This window comes from Balaenoptera borealis (assembly GCF_965194805.1).
Source record: "Balaenoptera borealis genome assembly, chromosome: 7".
Classification (NCBI taxonomy): Eukaryota; Metazoa; Chordata; class Mammalia; order Artiodactyla; family Balaenopteridae; genus Balaenoptera; species Balaenoptera borealis.
In genome coordinates, this window is record NC_138864.1 from 10,536,420 (window position 1) to 10,555,119 (window position 18,700).

Here is an 18,700-nt window from a genome sequence, read left to right on the forward strand (position 1 = left end):
TACGTCTCCTGCCCATTTTTGGATTGGGTTCTTTGATTTTTGATATTGAACTGCATGAGCTGCTTGTATATTTTGGAGATTAATTCTTTGTCAGTTGCTTCATTTGCAAATATTTTCTCCCATTCTGAGGGTTGTCTTTTCATCTTGTTTATGGTTTCATTTGCTGTGCAAAAGCTTTTAAGTTTCATTAGGTTTCATCTGCTTGTTTTGGTTTTTATTTCCATTTCTCTAGGCGGTGGGTCCAAAAGGATCTTGCTGTGATTTATGTCATAGAGTGTTCTGCCTATGTTATCCTCTAAGAGTTTTATAGTGTCTGGCCTTAAATTTAGGTCTTTAATCCATTTTGAGTTTATTTTTGCATATGGTGTTAGTGTTCTAATTTCATTCTTTTACATATAGCTGTCCAGTTTTCCCAGCACCACTTATTGAAGAGGCCTTCTTTTCTCCATTGTATATTCTTGCCTCCTTTATCAAAGATAAGGTGACCATATGTGTGTGGGTTTATCTCTGGGCTTTCTATCCTGTTCCATTGATCTACATTTCTGTTTTTGTGCCAGTACCATATTGTCTTGATTACTGTAGCTTTGTAGTATAGTCTGAAGTCAGGGAGCCTGATTCCTCCAACTCCTTTTTTCTTTCTCAAGATTGCTTTGGCTATCCGGGGTCTTTTGTGTTTCCATAGAACTTGTGAAATTTTTTGTTCTAGTTCTGTGAAAAATGCCATTGGTGGTTTGATAGGGATTGCATTGAATCTGTAGATTGCTTTGGGTAGTAGAGTCATTTTCACACTGTTGATTCTTCCAATCCAAGAACATGGTGTCTCTCTCCATCTGTTTGTATCATCTTTAATTTCTTTCATCCATGTCTTACAGTTTTCTGCATACAGGTCTTTTGTCTCCTTAGGTAGGTTTATTCCTAGGTATTCTATTCTTTTTGTTGCAATCGTAGATGGGAGTGTTTCCTTAATTTCTCTTTCAGATTTTTCTTCATTAGTGTATAGGAATGCAAGAGATTTCTGTGCATTAATTTTGTATCCTGCAACTTTACCAAATTCATTGATTAGCTCTAGTAGTTTTCTGGTAGCATCTTTAGGATTCTCTATGTATAGTATCATGTCATCTGCAAACAGTGACAGTTTTATTTCTTCTTTTCTGATTTGGATTCCTTTTATTTCTTTTTTGTCTCTGATTGCTGTGGCTAAAACTTCCAAAACTATGTTGAATAGTAGTGGTGAGAGTGGGCAACCTTGTCTTGTTCCTGATCTTAGTGGAGATGGTTTCAGTTTTTCACCATTGAGAATGATGTTGGCTGTGGGTTTGTCATATATGGCCTTTATTATGTTAAGGTAAGTTCCCTCTATGCCTACTTTCTGTAGAGTTTTTATCATAAATGGGTGTTGAATTTTGTCAAAAGCTTTTAGTGCATCTATTGAGATGATCATATGGTTTTTATCCTTCAATTTGTTAATATGGTGTATTACATTGATTTGCGGATATTGAAGAATCGTTGCATTCCTGGGATAAACCCCACTTGATCATGGTGTATGATCCTTTTAATGTGCTGCTGGCTTCTGTTTGCCAGTATTTTGTTGAGGATTTTTGCATCTATGTTCATCAGTGATATCGGCCTGTAGTTTTCTTTTTTTGTGACATCTTTGTCTGGTTTTGGTATCAGGGTGATGGTGGACTCACAGAATGACTTTGGGAGTGTTCCTCCCTCTGCTATATTTTGGAAGAGTTTGAGAAGGATAGGTGTTAGCTCTTCTCTAAATGTTTGATAGAATTCGCCTGTGAAGCCATCTGGTCCTGGGCTTTTGTTTGTTGGAAGATTTTTAATCACAGTGTCAATTTCAGTGCTTTTGATTGGTCTCTTTATATTTTCTATTCCTTCCTGGTTCAGTCTCAGAAGGTTGTGCTTTTCTAAGAATTTGTCCATTTCTTCCAGGTTGTCCACTTTATTGGCATATAGTGGCTTGTAGTAATCTCTCATGATCCTTTGTATTTCTGCAGTGTCAGTGGTTACTTCTCCTTTTTCATTTCTAATTCTATGGATTTGAGTCTTCTCCCTTTTTATCTTGATGAGTCTGGCTAATGGTTTATCAATTTTTTTATCTTCTCAAAGAACCAGCTTTTAGTTTTATTGATATTTGCTATTGTTTCCTTCATTTCTTTTTCATTTCTTTCTGATCTGATCTTTATGATTTCTTTCCTCCTGCTAACTTGGGGGGTTTTTTGTTCTTCTTTCTCTAATTGCTTTAGGTGTAAGGTTAGGTTGGGTTTTTTTTTTTGAGATTTTTCTTGTTTCTTGAGGTAGGATTGTATTGCTATAAACTTCCCTCTTAGAACTGCTTTTGCTGCATCCCATAGGTTTTGGGCCATCATGTTTTCATTGTCATTTGTTTCTAGGTATTTTTTGATTTGCTCTTTGATTTCTTCAGTGATCTCTTGATTGTTTAGTAGCGTATTGTTTAGCCTCCATGTGTTTGTATTTTTTACATTTTTTTTCCTATAATTGATATCTAGTCTCATAGCGTTGTGGTTGGAAAAGATACTTGATACAATTTCAATTTTTGTAAAATTAGGAAGGCTTGATTTGTGACCCAAGATATGATCTATCCTGGAGACTGTTCCATGAGCACTTGAGAAGAAAGTGTATTCTGTTGGTTTTGGATGGAATGTCCTATAAATATCAATTAAGTCCATCTTGTTCAATGTATCATTTAAAGCTTGTGTTTCCTTATTTATTTTCATTTTGGTTGATCTGTCCATTGGTGAAAGTGGGGTGTTAAAGTCCCCTACTATTATTGTGATACTGTCAAGTTCCCCTTTTATGGCTGTTAGCATTTGCCTTATGTATTGAGGTGCTCCTATGTTGGGTGAATAAATATTTACAATTGTTATATTTTCTTCTTGGATTGATTCCTTGATCATTATGTAGTGTCCTTCTTTTTCTTTAGTAATAGTCTTTATTTTAAAGTCTATTTTGTCTGATATGAGAATTGCCACTCCAGCTTTCTTTTGATTTCCATTTGCATGGAATATCTTTTTCCATCCCCTCACTTTCAGTGTGTATGTGTCCCTAGGTCTAAAGTGGGTCTCTTGTAGACAGCATATACAGGGGTCTTGTTTTTGTATCCATTCAGCCAGACTATGTCTTTTGGTTGGAGCATTTAATCCATTCACGTTTAAAGTAATTATCGATATGTATGTTCCTATTACCATTTTCTTAATTGTTTTGGGTTTGGTTTTGTAGGTCTTTTCCTTCTCTTGTGTTTCCTGCCTAGAGAAGTTCTTTTAGCGTTTAGCTGGTGTGGTGGTGCTGAATTCTCTTAGCTTTTGCTTGTCTGTAAAGGTTTTAATTTCTCTGTCGAATCTGAATGAGATCCTGCTGGGTACAGTAATCTTGGTTGTAGGTTTCTCCCTTTCATCACTTTAAATATGTCCTGCCACTCCCTTCTGGCTTGCAGAGTTTCTGCTGAAAGAGCAGCTGTTAACCTTATGGGGATTCCCTTGTATATTATTTGTTGCTTTGCCCTTGCTGCTTTTAATATTTTTTCTTTGTATTTATTTTTTGATAGTTTGATTAATATGTGTCTTGGCATGTTTCTCCTTGGATTTATCCTGTATGGGACTCTCTGTGCTTCCTGGACTTGATTGACTATTTCCTTTCCCATATTAGGGAAGTCTTCAACTATAATCCCTTCAAATATTTTCTCAGTCCCTTTTTTCTTTCTCTTCTTCTTCTGGGACCTCTATAATCCAAATGTTGGTGCGTTTAATGTTGTCCCAGAGGTCTCTGAGACTGTCCTTAATTCTTTTCATTCTTTTTTTGTTTATTCTGCTCTGTGGCAGTTATTTCCACTATTTCATCTTCCAGGTCACTTATCCATTCTTCTGCCTCAGTTATTCTGCTATTGATTCCTTCTAGAGAATTTTTTTTTTCATTTATTGTGTTGTTCATCATTGTTTGTTTACACTTTAGTTCTTCTAGGTCCTTGTTAAACGTTTCTTATATTTTCCCCATTCTATTTCTAAGATTTTGGATCATCTTTACTATCATTACTCTGAATTATTTTTCAGGTAGACTGCCTATCTCCTCTTCATTTGTTTGGTCTGGTAGGTTTTTACGTTGCTTCTTCATCTGCTGCATGCTTCTCTGTCTTCTCATTTTGCTTAACTTACTGTGTTTGGGGTCTCTTTTTGCAGGCTGCAGTTTCGTAGTTCCCGTTGTTTTTGGTGTCTACCTCCAGTGGGTAAGGTTGGTTCAGTGGGTTGTGTAGGCTTCCTGGTGGAGGGGACTGGTGCCTGTGTTCTGTTGGATGAGGCTGGATCTTGTCTTTCTGGTGGGCCGGACTGTGTCCGGTGGTGTGTTTTGGGGTGTCTGTGAACTTAGTATGATTTTTCGGCAGCCTCTCTGCTAATGGGTGGAGTTGTGTTCCTGTCTTGCTAGTTGTTTGGCATAGGGTGTCCAGCACTGTAGCTTGCTGGTCATTGAGTGGAGCTGGGTCTTAGCATTGAGACGGAGATCTCTGGGAGAGCTCTCGCTGATTGATATTACGTGGGGTCAGGAGGTCTCTGGTGGTCCAATATCCTGAACTCGGCTCTCCCACCTCAGAGGCTCAGGCCTGATAACCAGCCAGAGCACCAAGACCCTGTCAGCCACACGGCTTGGAGGGCTTGTACACAAACAGCATTACAACAGCAACTTTAAAGACCTCTCTGCTTAGATAGCCTTTGTTATCTTCATCACATGCTTTAAATACTTCTTGTGTTCTGACGGGCTGGCTTCCCACATCCACAGCCAGGTCCTGGCCTTGTAAAACCCCACAGACTTCGTGCTGCTGCAGCCAAAGAGGATGGACTGCATGGACCTGGGCCGACTCTGGGGAATCCTCAACCCTGCAGGTCCCAGAGGATGCAGAAAACATCTGTTGGGGATGTTGGCAGGGCACCCTTCTGGGGAGGTGCATGCTGGGGGCAGGAATCCCCTTTTTTTTAGTTTTTAAAGAAAGAAATAGCAGTAAAAAAATCAAAATTCATATAAGGAGAAAAAACTGAGATATATCAGGGATTAATATCTTAAAATATGAAGAATTCCAATGGACTCAAAAAAAATAGTTAAACACCCTACTAAAACTTTGACAGCGTATAAATGGACAATTCATGGAGAAATTACAAATGACTCATAACACTTATGAAAATATATACTCAACCTCACTAACAGTCAAGAAAATGCCAATTAAAATGAAACAATAAACCCTTTTCACCACACATTTTGGTAGGAATATAAAGTGTCATAAACTTTTTGTAAGACAATAAAAAGTTTAAATGTGTATATCCTCTGATACGGCAATTTCACTTGTAGAAATAAACTCTATTAAAATACTGTTATTGACTGAACATCTCTCCCCCCCAAAATTCATGTTGAAGCTCTCATTCTGGAATTTGGAGATGGGGCCTTTGGGAGGTAGTTAGGGTTAAGTGAGATCAGGAGGCTGAGACCCCATAGCAGGATTAGTGTCCTTACAAGAGGAGCGAGACCAGAGCTCACACGCTCTCTGCCACATGATGACACGGCGAGAAGGCAGCCGTCTGCAAACCAGGAAGAGTTCCCACCAGAACCTGACCACGCTGGCCCCTTATCTCACACTCCCAGCCTCCAGAACTGTGTGAAATCCATGTCTGTTGTTTAAGCCCCCAGTCTGCGGTGTTTTGTTTTGGCTGTCTGAGCTAAGACAAATATTCAAACAACTATACAAAGATAGAGGAATGAAAATGTTCACTAAAACATTATCTGTAATAGAGAAAAAAAAATTTTTTAATGCTTTATATCCATCAAAAGGGAAATTATTAAATAAATCATGGAGCATCCATAGTATGGAATTCTGTGCAGTTGTAACAAAGAAAAGGATAAATCTTCATGATATATAGTTCTAAATGAAATAAAGCAAATTGCTGAATAACATTTTTGTTATTTTTAAAAGCTTATGTTAGTGTACATACCTACCTTTGAGTGTGTGTGTATGTGGGTGTGTGTGCACACAATCTGGAAACCGTCTGGAAATATTAGTGTCAGCCCATTAATGGTGGAGACGGGTGGTGAGTAGGGAGCAGTATGTGAAATAATAAAGTGGCAAGGAGGGAATTACACTTTTTATTTTCTATATTTCTGTGTTATTTGGCTTTTATAATGAATATATATTACTTTGGCAGTTGTGTTGGGACAAAATTTAATATATGTCAGTTCCCTTCCCTCCACTCACAACAAAACATTTAGCAATTTCTTGTTTTGTTTTCTCTTCTCCCTGCTCTCTCCCCAGAACAAAATCCTTGTGGCACTGTCTCCTGGGAACAGGTCAGTGGAAGGAGAAAACAGTGCTGGGGCGCTGCGGGCAGCGGGAGGATGTGGCCAGCAGGGAGTTGGGCTTAGCACGCAGGTTCCTGGATCACTGAGGATGGGGTGACAGAGCCCCTCCACAGTGAGGGCGTCTTAGTCAGCTTGGGCTGCCATAAAAACACACCACAGACTGAGTGGCTTAAACAGCAGACATTTATTTCTCACAGATCTTGGGGCTGACAAATCCAAGATCAAAGCAAAGGTAGAGAGGCCTCTTCTTGGCCTTGCAGAGAGCAGTCTCCTCACTGTGTCCTCATGAGGCAGACAGAGGGAGAGAGTGAGTTCTCTGGTGCCTCTTCTTATAAGGACACTAATCCCGTCACAAGGGCCCCACCCTCACTACCTGACCTAACCCTACCTCCCAGAGGCCCCTTCTCCAAACACCATTGTAACTGGAGGTCAGGCTTTCAATGTATGGATTGGGGGGGACACAAACATTCAGTCTATAACAGAGAACCTTCTTCACTTTAGGATGCAAGAGGCTCGGGGAGGATAGAAGACTTTAGTGAGAGCACATGTACTCTACAGTTTAAGTGAGATCCAAGTATGCTCTGGAATTTCTGTTTGGATCTTGTTTCTTTAAATGAGATACTGATCTAAGTATCCAAGCCTTTGCCATTATAGGTCAAAGTTTCAATACATAACTTTTTAATGCTTAAGAAACAGAACCATATTTTTAAGTTTACTGGCTACAGGAACTGGCAACAGAAAGATTTGGAATGTGTTTTAAAAAGTGAGTTGGAGCAGGGGGATGTTAGGAAGAGTTTCCTTAAATATATTCACTTCAAGCAGCACATCCCAAAGCCAGTCTCAACCCAGTTCCACAGAAGAATTTAGCCTTAATGCAGGAATCCACTATATGTAACAAAAAACTTCTCCCTGCCCTTCTAGAATTGTGCAGTTATGCATCATCCTTAGGAGAATCAAGACAATAATCGCTTAGATTTCTTCCTATAGAGCTAAATTCTCTCTAGGTACCCAAGTTGAAAAAGGCCTGCTGACATCCAAGAGTAAAAGAGGATTCCAAGCTTCACCCATTACACTAACCAGAAGGAACACACTAGTAAAGTGCTAATTAATACTTGGACTAATGAGAGAATTAACTAAAGAAGCAATAATCATTGGTAATATATATTGATTTTTAACACAGATCAGATGCTGTGCTAAGTGCATATCCACACTAAGAGAGAAAAATGATTTTCCCATTTTACAGATGAAGAAACACTTAAAATGTTGCATTATACTACTGTTTTGGACATAGGAAAAATCACATCAGCCTTGTTTGGGACCAGAGCCCACCGAGCTGGGGTGTTTCCTGGGGTTCAGCTGCACACTGCCTGGGCTCCAGACACAAAGTCAAAGCAAGCAACCCTGGGATACGGTCATTCTGGGCCCCCTGAGAGTGACAGGCCCACAGAGTATACACCAGCAATGAAGGACACTGTCTCATTGCAGCTAACATTTATGGCTCTACTCTGTGCCAAGGAAGGTGTTGAGAGCTGTGAAGACACTAAGGCTGGTGTCCCACAGCAAGTAAAGTTGAAGGCACGCGCACACACACACGCGCGTGCACGCGCACACGTGTGGGACCATACCATCAGAAAAAGGTATGGTTACACTATGGAATACTATGCAATATTTAGATAGAATTGGCTGAATTTCTATGTCATAATGGAGAGAGGTTTCCAAACCATATTCTGAGGGAAAAGAGCAAGCTACCGAATTATAAAAAGAGGAACTACCCCTCCTCACCAAAAAAAAAAAAAAAAAATCCATTGCCATCGGCAATGCCATACCATCAGAAAGCTGGCCAGAAGCCACACAGGGGGACGCCTCGCCCTCAGCTGCCAGAGGACATTCTGACAACCTGAACGGTTACAGCCAAGGTGAAACCACACAGCCTGACAAAGGGCAAGCAAATAAACAAAACAACCAACATGGGAGCTAAGATGATATTCTTTAGTCTAAAAAGTACAGACTGGAACGCAGGAGATACAGAAGCAGAGCATCCTTTGAAAAAAATAAAAGGATCGTCCCAAAGGAAAGGGAAGTGCATTTTAAATAAATCCTGTATTAGCCGGGTCGAAACTATTTGTTCAGATCTTACCACTAGGAAGTTGTCATTCATTCATTCATTCATTTGTTCAACAAACATTACTGAGCACCTACCATGGGCCAGGAACTGTCCTGGACCCTGGAAATGTGATGGGAGCAAAGCTAACAAGGCCCTGCTCTCCCCCAGAGCGTACAGCTTGTTTCTCATGTCCCCCCTTTTCCTGTGATGACACAGATGATTTTAAAATACCTAAATCTGAAGGCCCCCAGGAATTCCCAGGACAGCCACAGTGGATTCTTCAGGTGGTTCCCTTGTCTCGGGGGGGTATTTACTTATTCTAAGGACCCCTGAAACCTCCTGAGTTTCCCTTTTACCAGCCCCACAGGGCTGTGACTGCTGTGTCACTGCACTCCTGTCCCTGAATAAATGCTGCAATTCTGGTAGACAGCCTTTAATACTACACCCATGTAATATGAATTCATCCCTCTTTTAAAAGAGCAAAATATTGCCGATGGAAATGGATTTTTTTTCTTTTTTTTTTTTGTTTTTGGTGAGGAGGGGTAGTTCCTCTATTTATAATTCAGTAGCTTGCTCTCTTCCCTCAACAATATGTTTTGGAAAACTCTCTCCATTATGACATAGAAATTCAGCCAATTCTATCTAAATGTTGCATAGTACTCCATAGTGTAACCATACCGTTTTTTTTTTTAAAGCCACTGTCCCTTTGTTGATAGCCCTTTGGTAGCTTGTTTCCAGTCTTTCACTTTTTTTTTTTTTTTTGGCTGAGTTGGGTCTTTGTTGCTGCGTGTGGGCTTTCCCTAGTTGTGGCAAGCGGGGGCTACTCTTCGTTGCGGTGCGCGGGCTTCTCAATGCAGTGGCTTCTCTTGTTGCGGAGCACGGGCTCTAGGTGCATGGGCTTCAGTAGTTGTGGCACGTGGGCTCAGTAGTTGTGGCTCGCGGGCTCTAGAGCACAGGCTCAGTAGTTGTGGCGCACGGGCTTAGTTGCTCCGCAGCATGTGGGATCTTCCCGGACCAGGGCTCGAACCTGTGTACTCTGCATTGGCAGGCAGACTCCCAAGCACTGCACCACCAGGGAAGCCCCTCAGTCTTTCACTATTACAAACAATTTTGCAATGGACATTATTTTACATGCCCTCCTGTGCACCTCTGCAAGGCTCTCTCAGGGGTACGGCAACAGGGAATTGCTTTGTCAGATCATGGGATATTTTAATTTAAATACATACTGTCAAATTGCCAGAAGAATATGAGGGGCCTATTTCTTAACATCCTTGCCAATTCTTAATATTATCAAACTTTATCATTTGTGTCAATTCAGTGAACATTAAATAGCTGGTTTGTTTTTGTTTTTTACTTTTCTTTTTTTGGCTGCGTTGGGTCATTGTTGTGCGTGGGCTTTCTCTAGTTGCGGCGAGCGGGGGCTACTCTTCATTGTGGTGCGCGGTCTTCCCATTGCAGTGGCTTCTCTTGTTGCGGAGCATGGGCTCTAGGTGCACGGGCTTCAGTAGTTGTGGCACGTGGGTTCAATAGTTGTGGCTCACGGGCTCTAGAGCACAGGCTCAGTAGTTGTGGCACACAGGCCCAGTTGCTCCGTGGCATGTGGGATCTTCCCGGACCAGGGATCAAACCCGTGTCCCCTGCATTGGTAGGCAGATTCTTAACCACTGTGCCACCAGGGAAGTCCTGTTTTTGTTTTTGCTTTCTTTGTTTGTGGTTTTTGCATTTTCCTAGTGAAGATGGGCATTTTTAAATTTTTATATCTGCATATAAAATGCTTAGTGTAAGTAAAACATATAATAAAGGTAAACAAACATTAAAATATATATACATATATTTATTTTTCTTATTTTATTAAACATTCAAATTTTGTTTGTGACCTTTTTCTATTGGGTTGTCTGTCTTCTTTTTATTGACATTTAGGAGTTCATTACATACCCTGGATTTTCATTTTCAATTTTCTAATCACATACATTTTATATGGTAACTATTACCATTGGTAAACATAATTTTAACTTTGTTTATACAAATTTATTTTTTCTTTATGGTTTTTGCTTTGTGCATCTTATTTTAGGTCTTCCTTTTCCCTAAGGACATAAAAATGTTTTCCCATATTTTTGTCTGTCTCCAGGGTATTTTTACCCTCAGCTTTATGAGTTTCAACAGCATAGCTCCCTCTCTGGTGCTGGACCACACATCCTCCCCATGAGGCAGTTTCCTTAGCTGCACGCTCCTCAGCTGGCACTTCTGGGGCTAAGGCACACCCATCAGGTCCGCTGCCCTCATCACCAGCTGCTCACATCCGCCCTGCAACCTCCCAGTGTACCCAAAGTCCCAGCACTTGGTGAGATAAGTGAGGGAAACATTCTGAGTGGCCCTGCCGCTTTTGGTTTCCTGGTCCTGATTTCATGGCCCCAGTGAAGAAACACCTCCCACGCCACCCACAGAGCCTGGAAACCCAAGGAGCAGCCCTGGGACTTAAATGGTAGGATGTCCATGGGATTCTTAACAAGCCTTAAAAATGCTTCTCTGGTTTTCCTGGCAGACTAACACATCCCCATATAAATCAGCAGGAGGCGGTGGCAGTGAGGGCTCTGAAAAATCTTGGCAGGTTCTGCCATAGCCAGGGCCATCTTTCCGAGAAGAACTCACGGATGCTGTTGGCTGCCAGGGTGGTACTGAGCCGCCTCCAGACTAGAGAATCAACCCACACGACCGTGTCTTCTCCTCCGGGGGCCAAAGGAAAAGTGTCCCACACCCCGAGTGCCTGCCAAGCCCATCAGGGTCCCCCTTCCCCGGAGCCGCGCAGGCTTCAGACCACCACACGTTTTCAGCAGGAGACACCTTCCCCTATGTCGAAGACCTTCCCCTTTGTCAGAAAACAACCTAAATTCCAAGACTTCCAGGCCTCAAACAAAAAGGAGCACCAGACTCTCCCTTCCAACAACAACGATCCTCACGGTGTTGGCTTTCATTATCATCCTAGTTTGCAGGATGGCTGCTATACCTCCAGATGGCAAGTCAGAATTCCAGGAAAGAAGGTGGGGAAAGGGTAAATAGGTAAACAGGAATGTCAAATAAGTGCCTTTGGATCAGAAAGTCTAGATGTTTGATTGTATATCATCTGTCAGAACACTGACCGAGGGCAGCAAGAGTACCAAGACCTTTCTAGGGCAATCTTGTTTCATCCATTTGGGCTGGAGTAGTCGCTCACCCTCCCAGGATCAAGGAATGTCTGCCACCTAAACAACTGGGTTACTATAGCAGAAAATAAGAGAGAGGAGATGCTGTCAGATAGATAATAGCCAGTGCACGCAACAAGGAGAAATCTGTGGGGAAACAGGACAATGGGAAAGGTACAAATTCAACAGGGCGGTGACCAGGAGTCTCATCACAACTCCATCAGGCCAGGTGGCAATGGAGGCTTGATGTAGGGAGTGCCCAATGGCTGGGATGTGTTCCCAGAATGTTGGGGATGCCAGGGATGTTGGAATCCTACAGTTACCCAGCATGTTCTACCCAGTGTGGAGCAGAACCCTGGAAAGCTAATGGTGATATGAAGAGCAGAGTCCAACCCATAGAGCAGGGATGGGAAAACTGGAACAGGGTGTGTGGGCCCAGCTAAGTGGGTCAAAGAAGTGCAGGGCTAGGCAGCAGCCTCAGGAGGAAGCTAGAAGGCAGCCAAGAAACCAAGGCACAGCTGATTGCATGGCCCAGGCGGACGCAGCCAGCATCAGAGAGGAAAGCTGGGACTTCGGAGACATGCAGTGACCCAGAACTGCGTCCAGGTGTAGTCCAGGAATTCTGAGAGCAAGGCTCAGAGCAGGACAGCTAAGTCTAGCCTCCACCCTGGGGGTGGGGGTGAGTCTCTCTAGACCACCCCGCCCTTGGTGGACGTGACCAGGTCCTGTCAAAGCTGACCCCAGTTGAGGCAACATGGCTGGAAGGGGAGCCTGCAGCCTGGGGAAGAGGGGCTAACACGGTCCTCACGGCTCCTACTCACCTCTGCTTGTTCATCAGCCTCCTCTGCATCCATCCCTGTGATGGGGCAGACAGCCCCACCCCCTCCACCTCCCTGCCCAGGTGCTTCTCTATGTCTGTGGTTCTAGAGGAAAGGTCAAGAAGAAGGACCCTCCCTTCTTTTGCTCCCTTCCCGTTCTCTTGACTTGGGTTTGAATTCTACTCAGTTGTGCCAGACTTGGGTACCCTCTGGGTTATTCCTGCCTCTTTCCATACAGGAGTGCTCCATCCACTAGAGTCCGCAAATTGTCTGTGCTTCAGGCCCCAGCCGGCTGGGCCCACTTCCCACCTGGAATTCTGACTTGCTGCCTGGAGGTGCAACAGCCATCTTGTCAAGCACCTTAATGCATTTATTCACTAAAAACAAACTTAAAAACAAACTTCCTCTTGTGACTTTGTCATCTCTTGCATACTGCAGCTCAGCTTTCACTCTCTACCTCTTAGTCTCCCCAACTTAACTCCATCTAACAGAACACAGCATGAGTAGTAATGATGACCATTTACTACAGAACAAGAAACAAGGAGGCACTGTGCCCATGGCCTCATGTATTTTGGAGTTTTCATTCCTAAACAATATAGAATAAAGAGCATCCTCTTGCTAGTAAATTGTCTGAAATTGTTGGAATAAGACATCTTGCTTAGTCAAGACTGCTACCAAGTCAGAGGTTCTGTCCAGAAGTTGGCTTAATATCTTACCCCTCCCCGGCTTTTCCCCAACTTACAAATAAGAACATCATCAGTTTCTTGCATCTTTCCCATCACATCCTCCTGCAGCCTTCTCAGATGTAAGCACCATCCGGAATTGTGTTTTTAGTCATCTTCTTGCTTTTTAAAGAAGTAATTTTATCACAAATGAATGAATTTCTAAACAGTATATTATCTCATTTTGCTTGATTTTTACTGCTCTAATTTGGGTGGTCTCCTGGGGCTGCTTTTTCCATTCTACATTATGTTGGTAAGATTGCTCGTGTTTGTTAATTCATTTTCAGTGCTGTAGTTCCTTTTACATTCAGGCAAGAGTTGATGAGAAGTACAGCCCTGTTCCTCCTGCATTCAGCCTGAGTGGCTTTCTGTCCTCCACGACGGACTTGGTGATGGCTCATCTCATCACACTGCACAGCGTCAGGGTATTTCCCGGCCAGGTAGGTGAGGGCTGCTGCGTGTATAAGGTTTGCTAGGAGAGACAGGAGCAATTTTTGTAAGTCAAAAATGATGTCATTGCTCCTCTGGTTTTAAATAGCTCTGCAGAAAACTGAAACGGTCATGTTGTTTCTGAAGAGTGCATTTAGTGTGTTCTAAAATGACGTCATCACAGCCTACCACATCACGGGTCTCATGATGAGACACATTTCTCTTGATCTTGAACGCATGTGACTTCAGCCTCAAATCGCCTTCCATATGGTCTTAATAAACAAACTTCAGCAAGAAACGTGAGCGCCTGTGGCACTGCAGGTGTGGAGCGTCACCTGCAACAGGAGCTACAAGCCCTGGTCTGGTGCGGAGCCTGCGAGCCATTCCCTGTGTGCCTTTGGGCGGGTTTTCCTCTCTGAACACAGTCTGCCCGTCTCTGAAAGGAGGAAGCTGGACCACACGGTCCTTTCTGGCTCCACAATTCTAGCATCCTTTAACTTAGGAAAAATCCAAGAAAGCAGAAACATTACTGGCAAACTCCAGGGTGAGAGAAGTGTTTACGCTGTACTGCCTGTTCCTCCTGCACATTCCCCGACGTGTTCTCAGCAGCCAGAGATGTCCCATCCCTTTACTAACGTGCTTCACCAAGCCCGAGTCTGGGTTGGAGGTAGACCAAGACTAGCTGCAGGTGATAGGAGCTTCAGACTGCCTTTCTTCCCAACAAAACAACAAAATCCCCTGTCTGAGTCCAACCCATCCATATGCATTTTCCAGTAACAAAGGAGCTTTAAGGCAGCTTCAAAAGTAGGAGCTCACGCTGACTCTACAGATGCTAAAATTAGAATGCAAAAGAAATCTCTGCACCTATTTCATCAGTGAGCGTGGTTTTATCTCCAGGATGGACAAGGAACACACCTTCCCCTCCTTATCCGAGGGGCTCACCTGGGCTCTGCTACACACTGCTGGGTATGACCTTGCGTGAACCCACATCCACCCTACAATGAGGGGCTGGGTTAGACGGTCCTTAAGGTCTACCACCTCTAAAGTCCCAAGATCAGACAGTCTGTCTACAATAAAACAAACGAGTGTGGATACCTATTTTTGGAGACGGTTCAAAGTACAGAAGAAGAAATCTGGATCCAGATGTTACCTTCCTCTGCATCTTGGAACTTCACTGCGTTTCTGTCCTGTCCTGGATGCCAGCCTCGTGTCTTATACATCCTGCCAAAGTCAGCACCTCAGTGACATTGTTCCCATTTCACAGATGAGGAAACTGCATCTGAAATACAGTAGGTCACTTTCTTAAGGATTCAATTACTTGACACACAGCTACTGGACGTCAGTGCCGGGATTCGAGCAGAGGCCTACTCCACAGTGTGTGCTGTCCAAACACAGCAGAATCCTGCCGGGAGACAAAGCACAGAGCTGCTCCGCTCTTCACGGGGTCCACAAACCGTCTCAGCACAGCCCCTGCTCTGGACGCCAGCGTCTCTCCTGTCCTCCCACTTTAAAAGTACAAGGGGAGGACTTCCCTGGTGGCACAGTGGTTAAGAATCCACCTGCCAGCTCTATTTACAATAGCCAGGACATGGAAGCAGCCGAAGTGTCCATCGACAGATGAATGGATAAAGAAGATGTGGCACATATATACAATGGAATATTACCCAGCCATAAAAAGAAACGAAACTGAGTTATCTGTAGTGAGGTGAATGGACCTAGAGTCTCTCATACAGAGTGAAGTAAGTCAGAAAGAGAAAAACAAATACCGTATGCTAACACATATATATGGAATCTAAAAAAAAAAAAAAAAGAAAAGGTCATGAAGAACCTAGGGGCAGGACGGGAATAAAGACGCAGACCTACTAGAGAATGGACTTGAGGACCCTGGGAGGGGGAAGGGTAAGCTGGGACAAAGTGAGAGAGTGGCATGGACATATATACACTACCAAATGTAAAACCGATAGCTAGTGGGAAGCAGCTGCATAGCACAGGGAGATCAGCTCTGTGCTTTGTGACCACCTAGAGGGGTGGGATAGGGAGGTTGGGAGGGAGGGAGATGCAAGAGGGAGGAGATATGGGGATATATGTATATGTATAGCTGATTCACTTTGTTATAAAGCAGAAACTAACACACCATTGTAAAGCAATTATACTCCAATAAAGATGTTAAAAAAAAAAAAAGAAAAAGAATCCGCCTGCCAATGCACGGGGACATAGGTTCGAGCCCTGGTCGGGGAAGATCCCACATGCTGTGGAGCAACTAAGTCCGAGTACCACAACTACTGAGCCTGCACTCTAGAGCCTGCAAGCCACAGCTACTGAAGCCTGCACGCCTAGAGCCCGTGCTCTACAACAAAGAGAAGCCACCGCAACGAGAAGACCGCACACCACAAGGAAGAGTAGCCCCCGCTCACCACAACTAGAGAAAGTCTGCATGCAGCAACGAAGACCCAACGCAGCCAAAAATAAAATAAATAAATAAATTTTTTTAAAAAAGTACAAGGGAAGAAGGAGCTGAGGACTTCACACAGAGGTTGGGAAAGCACTGTTTTGCTTACCTTGTTTTATATTCTCTGGAAAAAGGAAGGAAGCCTGCTTGGGTTATAACCCGAGGAGCCACTTTCTTGGCAGTGAGAGCCTCAAAGTAGCCATTAACATGACTTACAAGCTTATGTGAAATAAACGCCAGGCAGACTGGGTGCTTCTACAAAAATGCGATGATTCTATGGAAATGCGCTCTATCATTTTTAAAGGACTCATCTCCAAGAAAATCAGGCTTTTTAATCTACAAGCACAATTATTTTCTCATCGATTCAAAGTAGATATTTTATAGAATGCCTGTTCCCAAACATGAGGAAGCCATATGCTGTAAGGGGACCCCAGTGTTACGTACAGGATTATGTAAAATGAGATTCTCTTCCTATAAGTTCGGAAGATGTACAAGTTGAAAGAACATACAGCTATCTGAATGTCAATTTCGGGAAACAAATGTCTTCCAGGATGACTCACATGCTGGTGAAAAGGGACAACCAAGTTATGACAGCAGAACAGTGAGTCAAAACTGAGAAGCATAAGAGGCGACGGCTGCCTGCCCCGCTTTCCCTTCCCCTCCCTTGTTCCCCTGTCGTCTGGCCATCACAGACACACAGGAGCGGCCAGAGCCGCAGACGCGGGCCTGGGAGGCGGGCCAGGGCTCAGCCCGGGCTTCCAGCGGGTGCCGGACCGAAGCCCAGGGCTCCAGCTGGGATTCTGGAACAAGGCTGAGTGTCATTAGCTGATTTCCTGAAGGCAAAAGCGTCTCGACGAGGTGACAGGAGAGCCAGGTGGCTCTGTCCGTGGAGAAGAGCGGGCGAGAGAGGCCCGCTGGCGGCCGCTCAGCCTCCCTGGACCCCGGCCAAGGCCCCCAGCCGCCAGCCTGAGGCCCGTGGCCCGCGAGAGGCCGCGGGGACTGGTGCCGAAGGGCGGGTCTGCGGGGGAAGAGGAGCTTCCTCAGAAGAGACAACTTCTTGCCCTTTTTTCCCACCCACCCGGGCTCCCTAGTTCAGGCTTTCCCCACGGCCCCTCCCCCCGCCACGCTCCGCCCTCCTCTCCTTCCAGAAGCACGTGCATCGGGGGCGGCCGCGAGGAGAGATCGCCGGGCACACGTGGGGGCTGGAGCCCTGACGCAGCCCCACGGGGGACGTGCGCTCGCAGCCGCTCGTTACGCATTTCAGCGCGCGCTCCTCGCTTCCAACAGACACGGACGGCCGCGGCACGAGCTGTGGCCATTCGCTGCGGACGGCCACTGCTGCCCTGGCCGCCCGGCCGCTCCCCCTTCGGAAGCGATTGCTCCGCTCTCCGCTCCCCGGATGGCCCAGTGGCGTCCTCACGGCTGTCCTGGAGCACGAGGGACAGACAGTGCCGGCCGAGGGCCGCCCGGGTCAGAACGGCCCGGCGTTGCCACCTGTGCTCGGCGGCCTGGCTCATCGGCCCGCTGCCAGCCAGCTCCACAGGCCTTGGCCCCGTGCCAGTGCCCGTCCAGCTTTATCCGTGCTGCGGGGGGCTCCTCTTTGTGATGGAAAACCGTCATAAGCCGGGAGCCACCAGCACACACCTGGCAGGTGTAGTGCACGTGAAGGGCCCAGAGCAGGACCTTGTCTGTACTCGCAGGTGCCGGGACCTGTTACTTTCCTAGTTTGTCATTACTTCTTCACCCTTGTCCATGTTCAGATGTCAATGAAAACTAAATAATAAAGAAAAACAAACAAAAAAGAACAAAATGCATTAACCAAAAGCTCCCCTCTTTAGGTGTATCTGCCATGCCTCTTTCGCAACTTACACTCTGTGAAGACAGTGACTGGTTCATTTGGTTTGGCAAACATAGCCATTAGTATATTATAAACACCCCGTCTAATGTCAATACGAAGGAGAATTTAGAAACGTCACCTCTGCAAAAGAAACTCTTCTAGGTAAGCATCCAGATCTCGTGTTGAGTCAATAATCTGTGCAAACAAACTTTTTAGTAGTACCTGGGCTGAAATTCCAAAATAATATAAATATTGATGTATCTCCTGAAATGAAAAGACTCCATTACAAACTAATTCCCTTCCAGGCAAAGGCCACGTGAAGCTGAAGGCTGAAAAAATGCCGTAAGTGACAGAGAAAAAGACATCACTTTCAAGCTGAAACACGAGGAGAACTTGTCATGGCCCAGAGTCCACATGGTCTTGCAGTTTCAGGGCTAGTGGTGACAGGCACAGGACACTAAGACCATGTGTAATGGGAGTGTGGGGCAGGAAGAAGGAGATGAGAACCAGTTTCAAGAGGTTTCCAAAGCTATAACAATTTGAACAACAAAATAAGTGATGATCGTAACAGATTATAACTCATTGAATCAATAGGAGTTCATGAGTCCATAGCCATGTAAGACACATAAATAAGGAGAAGTGAAAGCTCTTCGTTAAAGTAGAGCGCCAACTCAAAATACAAAATAAAGATGGAAACCTCAGTGTTGACACTCACACTGAGAGTGCAAACGCAGTGCGCCTAAAGCCTGCTGGAGTCTTCACACGCATCAACGCACCGGCTGCAAACTGCCAGCAG